Consider the following 12762-nt stretch of genomic DNA (forward strand, 5'->3'; position numbering starts at 1 on the left):
ATCCAGTCAGAATAATGTTGTCTACAGTGGTCCTTAATATTATCATAAATATGAGCAAACAGTATCTACAATGATTGGTCAACGTAAATCATCTCTAGTTCTGTGTATCACATTGCAATCATATTTGCATAGTTTTGACGTGATTTCACCAAGATGACCATTTACTTAATGTTCAAACTAAGTAAAGGCAACCATTTTGATACATTAACTATCAACTTAGGTCGATATATCAACGTGTTTATGAAAAAACCTGTGCTGTCACTTGTTATATTCAGTCTAGACAGTAAGATGTTGCTCAAAATGTTTAGATAAATTTTATAGACACAATTTTATAATGGGAAGCGATTAATTACAGGGTGAATCCTGGGAAAATTCGAAGAAGTTACATATTCCTCAATAAATCTAGCAACCATCAGTTTAGTTCACGAATAAAGTTCATTTAATATGCACGCTTGTTTTCACTAATGACTCTATCAGACTGGGTTTCGCTAAAGCAGTGCAAAAGATGAAAAATGGTTAATGGTTACCAGATTCTTTTAATCAACTTACAGAGTGATGATTAGTCTACATAGTATTAAGAAAAGCAAAACTACTAAATGTTTTGTGACCAAAACTCTTTTTTGACTTATTTCTATTCATCCATGAGAGCTAAACCGAGATAAAATCAATTTGGAAATTCCTTCTATAACTTAAGTCATACACACGTGACGCTAACACATTTACCGATAACAAACTCATTAAAGATACAACGCTTATAATTTTACGATAAAACCGTTGATATTTTATCTTTCGATGAGCACACCCTATTACCGACTATCGAACACACCCAAATACCGGCTATCGAACACACTCTAGTACCGGCTATCACCACGACATTTAAAATTTATAGCAAGTGTTTTCCTATCGTATACAACAGATGTTTGTCTGGCGTTCGAATTGCCAAAAGTGTAACTTTCATTCATGACAAAGCCCTATATATGGTAGTATTGACTCAATTATTGAAATAAATCTATTGAATGAACTCAAGAAACAGTTTATGTTCAGTCTCAGTTTATTAACATCAGTTATAATGAACAGATGTTTTTCAATGATTTCCCTCAAATAACATTTTCTTGAAATGAAACATTTTACCAATGCGATACTACACGATAGAACGATGGCATTGAATAAATGGTCGTGGCTGGCTCACAGAATTAAGTGATTATGGCAGGCGCACAGAATCGAGTAAGTGATTGTGGCAGGCGCACGAAATATACGTTCATCTTTATATGGTCAAGTGTATAATTTTTAAAGTCATACATGTATTTACTTCTTGATTGCAGGAATTTTTAATTCGATTCTATTTCCCCGTAAAATAATACTTTCATGAATTTTTACCCGGTTTCTAATGGTACCGTTAAATATTGTGTTTAGAAATAATTCATCAATCAAATTCCTTTGTACGTATAATAATATATCGATAATGACACATGAACCTCGGCAAAAATCCTAATCATAGTTATTACTTTTAATTACGTTTTTCAGACTAGTTAATGTCCAACAAGGCTTCAAATTATTATCTTACGGTAGTGAAACACGAGGACAAAGGCACTTACAGCAAGGAACAATTGCAAGAACTTTATAAGACTGTTAATAGTAAAACATCTTTGAATATCTAAACCTACTATGGATAATTAATTTTAGAATAATGGGATGTTTGGATATTTGACATCCATACATATAGAGCAAAATTGTGTACAGTTCATAAAGTGTCTGAACGTATTTTGTTTTATATATAAATATATATATGGAGGTTTTAATGTCAAACAAAAAATATATAAATGAGATTTGTACCATAGTTTTTTGTCTGCTTCTCAGTTTTATTTTTTCAATTCACATGTACTACATGTCAACGATGATAACATGACATGATTGGTTCAATAGTATTATTAGTATCAAGTTATTCTCTGTTAATACCAACAGCTATTGTCTGAGAAATGTGTTATTTGTCGAATGTTGATAACAAGATAAATGAAAGGAAACAAGAACAGAAAAATAAAAGACATAAACAAAAGAGTATGAAAGAAAAAACTTTTAAAATCAAACACTTTGACCTGCAGTTCTAGTTGACCTTAGTGTTTATTGGGACTATAACATAAACATAACACATTTGACAGTTTTATTAGGATTGGAAAACAAGTGGATTTTCACTTTTACAAACGCCTCTCTTAGTTTACCTATCGAGATCCCACTAAGTAATATTATCTTCCCTTGGACACTTTATATGTTTGGTCGTTTTTATACCGTATGAAGCTGTGCTTATACAATGGTCTACTTGACGGAAGGACAGGGTCTCATTTCTTAAAAGTAGAAATTTCATTTGATGAGGGATTTTATAACTAGTAATGCTTACACATGCCGTAACTAAACTGAACTAAACTCTACCAAAATAAATTCATGAAATTGAAAATGCCATTTTTATCAAAATAAAGACCTGCAGTAAAACTGCTCCTTTTTGATAAAGTTTAATGTTTGATTTATCAGGTTTTATGGACTTCCCTCTTTTTGAATTTACCTTAGATTTCGGTATTTTTTGTTAATACTTTTTTATATTCTATCTAATACTTTGTTTATATTTCACCATATGTAACATATACGTGTTTTAGTTCAAGTACCATCTTTCATCGATAGATGAAAACTCATTTTAAAGAAAGGAAAAGATAAAAAGGAAACGCGGATTTTCGAAGGATTAGTAGAACAGCTTCTGAGCGTCTTTACATGATTGTCACAAGAAGCTTTAAGTCATCATCAGGGATTTCTATAATATCGATTTTTAAAAATATCAAAACAAAAAGAAAGAACTAAATATCTAATTGCACTTTTATTCCACGTGATCTCACATAGAGTTTATGGACACACATTATATGCCTGGTCGGTTGTAATAACGGACATTATTCCGCAAGCACTATACGCCCACTTGTTTTAATATAGTTGAGGAAAATTGTAATTTACAGAAAATAACAAATATATAAGATGAACAATAAGACTGTTTTGAACACTAATCTCATTGCACCCTTGATGAGTAGGATTTGCATCGTAACTCGGCTGCATTCTAGATCATTTTACTAACGACTTGTTGCAAAAGTTCAAACATTTCTCCTTGGAGAATTTCACTATCAGTGTTGCTGTTGGTATTATCTACTAATTCAGATAAAATAAGAGATTCTAACTCGTTCTAAGATAAGATATAAAGAAAAAATACAGTTTGTTTTGATTTTTTGTTTTCTAGAGCAGTAGCATCAAATCAATAGCTGTTGCTTTCCTAGCTACATTCGATTGCGTGTCAACTGTTATGAAGAAAACAAAGAGGTTAATTTTAAAATCAGGAGTCAACATACTATATAGTTTATGAAAATATTGTAATCCTTGTTGTTTAATACAATGCTATTCTTTTTCAAAAAAATATATTTAATATGACAGCCGATTGGTTATATAGACAATAACTGTTTAGTGTCTTTAAATATCAGCTGTATTTGTACGAGACTAAGAAACAAGTGTAATGCGAGCTTCAGCGAGCTATTACTCCTGTTTCGAGCCGAGTAAAAATACAGCTGATATTTAAAGACACTAAACAGTTATTGTCTTTATCCTGCAATTAAATTGTACATTTTTTTTTCAATCCCAATCGTTGAATTTGTTTTTGAAAGAAATCGACAAGACTTAAACGCGGACCGCAATGAGGACCCCAAATTGAACTGTGACGTAAACAGTAATTTGACATAACCGTTCGCTCGCAACAGAAGCAGGATACCAGGAGACTATATAAGTCTAGTATACGTATATCGCTTCGTGTTATCTGTACACCTGTATTAGTATAATAGAAAGGTCGATTGCAGGATAAAAGTGACTATGACGGTACTGCATTGATACTGATTTTTTAATCTAGCACCTGCCTTAGAGGCAAGGAGCCTGGATCTGAGTAGTAGGCCTGGTTATAGACAAGAATTAATATCAATAAACTCATCATAGATACCAGGCTTAATTTTTTCAAGCCAGACGCGCGTTTCGTCTACAAAAGACACATCAGTGACGCTTGGATAAAAAAAGTCAAAAAGGCCAAATAAAGTACGTATTCTATACATAAATCAGGCCGTTAGTTTTCTCGTTTGAATTGTTTTACATTTGTTATTTCGGGGCCTTTTATAGCTGACTATGCGGTATGGGTTTTACTCGTTGTTGAAGGCCGTACGGTGACCTATAATTGTTAATTTCTGTGTCATTTGGTCTCTTGTGGAGAGTTGTCTCATTGCCAATCATACCACATCTTCTTGTTTTTATACGAAGTTGAAGAGCATTGAGGACCAAAAGTTCCGACAGGTTTTTCCAATATGTGCCCTTTGAAAAAGTCCACATTATGGACAGATTTAGTACACTTCAATGTTGCATTATTCAAAATGTATGCATGGTTGGAGTGCGTTTTTAATAGATGTGATATTGTTCAGAATAGTATTTGTTCGCAATTTCATTAAATGATTTACTTTTACTAGCTTCTGATTTCAAAAGAATTTACTTGTTCATGTGTAAATAAAACAAAGAAATATAACTCTTTTTGATGATAAACACTTTTTTCAACTGTTTTTTTAACTGTTAAACTTGATGCAAAATATAATTTGTATTTTATAATTTTGCAAAATCAAATCCCGTATCGAATTTTTCCTATTTCTTTTTTATAAAATTTCTTTTTATTCTTTTTTTTCATGTAGAATACATTTATCACCACGCAATATAGCTTCGGAGGATTATATGTGTTGTTCAAATCCGATTAGTATTGTTCTTAAAACAATAATATGATCTTATAAACTGCTTATTGTGTAGATATTGATCCAATAAAATGTTGTAAAAAGGTGGGATCAAATAAACCCCCAGGGAGAAAACACAAGCGATACGAATCAGAACCTTGAGAAAGGCGAATGAAAATGAAAGAAAAGGAATATATGAATTGCAAACACTTATTTTGGCCTTTTCCAGTACGAACTCCAATATTAACAATAATTTATAACACGTGCTTCGGAAGGGTAAACGTAATAACTATCATATTTCGCATTTGACCATCGTCGTATTGTCTAATGATGACCATCGTCGTATTGCCCAATGATGACCATCGTCGTATTGTCCAATGATGACCATCGTTGTATTGCCCAATGATGACCATCGTCGTATTGTCCAATGATGACCATCGTCGTATTGTCCAATGATGACCATCGTCGTATTGCCCAATTATTTGTCCAATGATGACCATCGTCGTTTTGTCCAATGATGACCATCGTCGTATTGCCTAATGATGACCATCGTCGTATTGCCCAATGATGACCATCGTCGTATTGCCCAATGATGACCATCGTCGTATTGCCCAATGATGACCATCGTCGTGTTGCCCAATGATAACCATCGTCGTATTGTCCAATGATAACCATCGTCGTATTGTCCAATGATAACCATCGTCGTATTGTCCAATGATGTATGTAAATTATAAGATGTTAATCGGTGAAAAGACGTGCAGTTTGTTTCTTTGTGGTATACCGGTCTACAAACAAAATTCGAAGACAATAAGCCCATTTATATGCTCAATTGGAATCTATTGCTACGTTCTCAGACTCTGATTTTCCAAGAATATAATCCGTACCGATTCGTGTCCCTCAGTGGCATGGCGGGAAATTAAGAGTGACATTTTGAGGGTGTAGACAAAAAATAAGAGACAAAGCGGAAAAAATGTAAAAGTAAAGATGGAATTCTTCAATCGTTTCAAAAGGATATACATATGTAAGTAACGCAGGAAATATCTTTGGATGATACGTTTGTGTTTATACCAAATGCATTACATTCAACATTATACGCAGTAAGTAATTCCCTGGATGTGGAGCATTGGATTTTTACGTTGTATATATATATAACGTTTATTTTACAATGTGCTATTTACAATATATGTGGTATATAATTTGTTAATACGTAGTACACATTCAAAATACTCTGTAGTTTCTCAATATAATCACAAAATTTCTAAATATGAGGAAACGCTTTATACACAGAAGATATTTCATTATTCCCGTTACTTTACGGAAAAAAATACGACGTTTTTTATTAGAGTTTTAGTATCGAGTATTGACGTATAGGTTGCACTGGTGTAAAAATAAAAAATTGTAATCATCCATTTTACAAAGCCCAAAACATACGGTTGTGCGGCATTTATTCAAACAAGCTTCCAAATCGTCAAAGAATAAGCTGGTATTAAAACTATTTACTACCCTCCCTTTACTTTACGAGAATTTAATTTCACTGCTGTCAAAGTGGTTAAATTTTCAAGTCTTGTCTCTTTAAGGTGAAACATGGAGATCATATCTGGAAACCAGTAGGTAAACAAGTAAAAACTATGAATATTCAGTATCTCTCCAAAAGAGGCGTGGTTTGTGAATAAGTTATTTTACAATATGCAACCTTTATATACTAGTATAAATTTTTAATTATCCTGTTTAAATTTCTCATTTTATTTGGTTTGTGTATTGTTAATATAATTTGTGATTTGGATTCCACTTCTTATCGAGTGAGTTCGGTACCGTCAAACTGTTTTAGATAAATGTTTTGTTCGAGTAATCTCTTATAATATGGATCGAATTTTCAGTTGCTGTCAAACATTTCTCCTCAATTATAACTTATACATGAAAACATATATTGATGTAATTAAATTGGTCGCATCGAGTTGTCCTCTGATATAATTGTAGTCTCAAGGTCAAATCACAAGGTCAATTGAGACATATAGACTGTGAACAATTACTCTCATATAATCATTTTCTTCGATGAAACTCTTCATTCAATGACAGAAGCAGAAATGAATGTTACGTTAATGAAGAGTAACACTCTTTATTTTTTATATTCCATGGAAGAGTAAAACTAATTTCAGAATGTAGCTTGAATTCACCAACTGATATAAATAATGATTAAAACCGACACTAGTGTTGTCAGAAAGTCAATACGATACAGAAATAATTTGCGGTTAGCTAAATCGAATTATAAATAATATAACTGTTCTGACAGAAATATAGCCCCGGTAGATATCTTCTAATGACAACTTCCATTTCCTATAATAAATTGCATTTTGCTTTAAATTGCACTTATATGAAAAATAGGGGTTAGGTGTTATATAGCTGTTAAATATCCAGAGAACGTTATCCAAGCTCTATCCCGACATAAAAAAAGTCTGAATCGTACATTAGAAAGGATCAACAAACAAGATTAAATTTTTATTTATCATTTGAAGGAGTGGAAAAAATATGTAACCCTTATTTGAGTCATTTATCATGCTAAAATGAGGATTCAGTATTTATAACATTTCTTTTCTTGAGATGTTATTTAACCTTCTGTTTGAAAATGGTAAAATTATTAAATCTTAATTTTTTATATAAACAGTTCAAAAGACGATGTTTTCAATAAGTAAAACAAAATGATTTGTTTTCATCTTATAATAATCTTTATTGCAAAATAACACCCATAAGGTTTAAACATATATTATTATCGAACTAATACATGACAAAAGGATCCATAAAGGTCAAGTAATAACAAATAAAATACATACATACAAGAATACAAGAAATAAACAATAACAACAGGAATTGTTTCCCCTTCCGGAGCACCTAAGATCTACCCCTTGTTTTTTGGTGGGGTTCGTGTTGCTAAGTCTTTAATTATCAATGCTGTGTTTTGTGTACTGTTGTTTGTCTTTTTGTCGTTTTTGCCATGTCATTGTCAGTTTGTTTTAGAATTACGAGCTTCATTGTCCCTTTGGCATCTTTCGCCTCTCTTTTACAATGTAACCTCGATACGCAATGTAATATCAAATTGACTACAATTACATAAGTACCATAAACCTGTCTGACATGGGTCTGTCGCCCTCTGGTCTATAGACTGTTTAATATAATAAACCCTATGATCCCGATATCAGTGCGATATATATCTCTTCTATTAAACAATTTAATCATTAGTTAACCCATTTGTAATAAAATAAAAATACTAGTATTATCAACAGTTTTCGTAAAATCTTAATCATCTATTGGCTATTAAAATGTACCATTAGATCAACGATTGGATGATCAGTACCAATGCTTGTCAATTTCATCGTTTCCTGCTTAATTTTTGCATTGGATAATTGACTGGTCAGATATAGATATAGACCTTCGGTTAATTATTGAACAGGAATGCAAAGGAAATAATTATATGCACTTCTGTTTGAAAATCAGTCTCTGAAGAACACTTTTATGATAAAAATTTCTATAAGCAGAAAATGTTTATGTACCTTAAGTTGAGAACTCAATTAAGTTCCGAAAACCCTTGGATTTCACTATTTATTCACTCACATGTTTAAGCTTATTGCACTGAGCAAATGTGTAGATTATTATGCTCTGTCCAAACAACTCTATTATTGGAAAAATATACGATCAACAGTTTTTATTGTAATATCCTATGCTACGACAGTAATATTTGATTTGTCGTTTTATACAAACAATTTTCACGAACAGGTCTCTTTGTAGAGAAAACGACAGTTCAATTTGTATTCAGTTTTCCAGTGAGTGATGTTCTTTAAATGATTTTAAATTCAACATTTTCAATTTCTTCATGCAAACAGTGAAATGTTTGTTTCGATATGCAATATGTAATTAACAAACAAGAGATACCAAACTAAGTTGATTAAAACTGAAAACTGAAATTCAGACAACACCCAATGAGGACAAATCAAAAGCAACGTGACTTATGCACACTTAAAATACATTTTTATACATAAAGACCTCCGACCAAACCGTAAATGACAGTAACCCCTAGGGAACGATCAGAATATGTGGTTTTTCCTGCACCTGCTGTTTTATTGCATAGTGGTCAAGGCAAAGTAAGTTGTCAGTCAAACGGTTTCTTTGTTTTCCTTTTGATTTTTTTTTCTTGTTGCGCCATATCCTATCTGAAGCACTTTGAACCAATATGTAAGAAATGGCTACTGATTTATTTACCACGTCCGTTATTGATCAAGGTAATAAAGCAGTAATCAAAATACCCGTATTGCTTGTATTATGTCATATGCGCGATTTGTCTACACAAGACTCACCAGTGGCGCTCGAATCAAGACAGTTATAAAAACAAATCTATAACGAAGTAATATACTAGCAGCAGAATTTATCTATGGTAATGAAAATCACAAAATATAAATATTAAGGTCATACGTTTGTACGAGTAATCTATGGCTAAAAAAATGAAAACAACAGCTCACAGTCGAATATTAGGAAGCCAAGGATGTATATGAACCGAAACAGCTGAAAAGCTGTATAACAAAAAAAACCATAACAAATAGCCAAATCCATCTAAGGTCTACTTTGCCTGAGGGAGTAAAAACCTTAGTTTCTTTATAATTTCAAAATTTATAAACGGACAATTTTAAGGTAGGTAATAACATATAACTTGTCCAGGAAATGTTATCAGTTTTTCAAAGAATTGTACCTAAACCCCAACAATGGTAATATTTAGAACTATTACTTTATCTATATCCCTTGAAACAAAAGTATTAACAAACTACTGAACTCCAAGTTAATTTCAAAAAGGGGAAATCCATAAAAACTGACAAAATCAATCTTTAGGCTATATCAACCAACGGAACGAGTGGAAAACAACTGTCATATTCCTTTCAATTTCTCCATGCAAACAATGAAATGTTTTATTCAATTTTCACATGTATTCTCTAATTTGTGCTTCGACATGCGATAAATGTTCATAAGAAGGATTCAAACTCTCAGAACTTTTGGTACAGGCATTTCCCGAAGAAAATGGTTGGTTAAACCTGGTTTAATATTGGTCGTTCTCATGCGGGTATTTAATTGTAAAGTATTCACATAAAATTGAGAATGGAAATGGGGAATATGTCAAAGAGACAACAACCCGACCAAAGAGCAGACAACAACCGAAGGCCACCAATGGGTCTTCAACCGTTACGCAGCGAGAAATTCCAGCACCCGGAGGTGGTCCTCAGCCGGCTCCTAAATAAAATTGTATACTAGTTCAGTGAAAAGGGACGTCACACTAAACTCCAAAACATATAAATGAACTAAAATTAAAAAAAAACATACAAGACTAACAAAGGCCAGAGGCTCCTGACTTGGGACAGGCGCAAAAATGCTGCGGGGTTAAACATGTTTGGATGTAAAAAGAGGAACCAGACAACAAGGAGCAGAAAAAAAACTAGAATAAAGACAAACAAATCCGTTGGACTTAGCAAAAAGAAAGAAAAAAACAAATAACAACCCACAAAACATTACACAGGGAATAAACCAGGCAAAAGGTAGAAGCAACCGTTGTTACCTGTTAAATTAGAGGGTTACGTGATATGGGAATAAACCAGGCAAAAAGTAGAAGCAATCGTTGTTACCTGTTAAATTAGAGGGTTACGTAATATGTATATTCTTCAAAATCTAAACAGCAATGTTATGGCTGTATAGAGATTTTAGATCGACACATTTCTCTAACAGATATGCAATTTGACCATTTCCTAACCAATTTGTAATTTCAAAAAGAAAAATCAACATGTTTTTCCAATGTTCTTAAGCATTGTTTGGCTGTTAAAAGGTACCGTTAGATCAACAATTGGCTAATATGAACGATGTATGTCAATTTCATCGTTTTTCTGATTAACTTTTGCAATTGCCAATTGACCGGTCGCTTATTCATCTTCGGTTAATCGTTAAACAGCGATACAGCAGACGGAACACTCTCGAAACGTTTTTTTTTTTTGAAAATCGTTGTTTGAAGCAGTTTTTATGCTAAAATGTTCGATAAACATAACTTATTCATACATGTCATGTGCATTTGGATAAGAAATCAAATAAGGTCCTTGTCAATCTTTTTATTCATAAAATGCAGAATTTACAACATAACCATTTGGATTACGTTAGTTATCCACTAACTATAAATACATTTTAAAACTAATTGAGCATGACGTATCTATTTCAAAATGGAGATTTTATTATATTCTGTCAAATCAACTATATTATTGGAATAATTTACTATCAATTTCTAAGGGTTTATAGTATTTCCCTGTGCCAAGACAGCTATATTTAATATGTTTTTCAATAAAAAGCATACTGTATGAACTGATATATTTGTAGAAGGAAAAATTTCTGTTTACTATTTTTATTCAATTTTCAGTTGTATTCTCTAATTTGTGCTTAAATGCGATAAATATTTAGTAGATATATCATAAAAAGACTTCCCGTTTGAATGGTTTTACACTAGAAATTTTTTGGGGGCCCTTTATAGCTTGATGTTAGGTGTGAGCCAAGGCTCCGTGTTGAAGACCGTACTTTGACCTATAATGGTTTACTTTTATAAATTTTGACTTGGATGGAAAGTTGTCTCATTGGCACTCATACCACATCTTCTTATATCTATTAAGAACTCTTAGAACGTTTGATCAATTTCCAAAGAAATTTTAAGAAATGGAAAATATAATACATGAAGGGGTTGTGTATCTATTGGCACTCAGTATATAATTAACAGTTAGTACATATAAAATCAAAAATACTAAAGCAAAAAATCAAAAATCGACCAAATGAACATCCAGGACAAATAAAAACCAACGCGACATATGCATGGTATTATCGGTCAACCACGAAAACAAGTATACAAACATCTAACCCTTTATAAAAATTAAAGTTTTCAGTATTAAAAATCCCTTTGCTGACCGGTGATGGCATACAATACTCCGGAGGGGATATACATATACTTATTGTCTGCCCCTACCGTTGATTTTTCTAGTTGTCTTTACGACACATAAACGACTGATTAATTGAAAGCTGACTACTCTTTTTGATAATGTGTTAATATTATTTCCTTATTCCTTTTCAAAGCAACCTTATTGGAATAACAAACGATCATCGGTTTTTTTATAGTTATATTCTTTGCTATGACAGTATTATTCAATTTGTTGTCTGATATTAGCAGACGGTATGATACGTTCTTTTGTAGAGCTAAAATGACGGTTTTTTTTCATTTTTAATTGTTTGAAGCCTTTTTTTGTTTATGACATTCAGTTTTAATATTTTTGCAGTTTACTATGATTCAAAATCGAAATCATAAACGAGGACATGTCAAAAGCTACACTACACAAGTACAGACAAACAAGGAAAGTCGTATACAAACAACTGATACTAAATTTTTGGATGATACAAATCCCTATCAAAACCGCGAATGTCCCAAAATACTTCTAATGGATAAGTATACACAGCTTGCCTGCATCTATCATTATTTTGTCTACCAACGCAAAGTCAGTAATGAGTAAAAATGGTTTAAAGATAGAGCAATACAAATGTATGGCAATGGCTTTTAATCAATTAACTATATACATTGTACCTCATTGATTCAAGATTATAATGAAAGTGAGTAATGTTAAAAAAATGTATTGAATACAAAAACCTTATCTATTTTTATCTTTTTCAAAAGTGTGTACGTTGTCCTCCAGTAAATATAACTTGTATAGTAGATATTTATCTATTTCAAACTTTTACTTAAGCTCTAAACATTTTTTTTATATTCAAACTTATTATTTATTTCATCATATTTATTTCATCATATTTATTTCATCATATTTATTTCATCATATTTATTCCTTACTCGTCTAAAAATGATAGTCGCATGAGTGAATCATATTGCATAATATTCTCATTTCCAGTTGTAAAAAAGAAGAGGCTTCTAAAACCA

The 12762-nt window shown here is 32.0% G+C and overlaps 1 protein-coding gene across 1 annotated transcript in view; it reads right to left on the minus strand.

Annotated features, from left to right (window-relative positions):
- The window catches only part of LOC127708979 (voltage-dependent calcium channel gamma-5 subunit-like), a 75591-nt gene that overhangs the window by 11247 nt on the left and 51582 nt on the right, over positions 1–12762 (minus strand). The gene's annotated exons all lie outside the window — the stretch shown is intronic.

Source organism: Mytilus californianus, unplaced genomic scaffold, assembly GCF_021869535.1.
Source record: "Mytilus californianus isolate M0D057914Y unplaced genomic scaffold, xbMytCali1.0.p SCAF_7, whole genome shotgun sequence".
NCBI classification, from domain to species: Eukaryota; Metazoa; Mollusca; class Bivalvia; order Mytilida; family Mytilidae; genus Mytilus; species Mytilus californianus.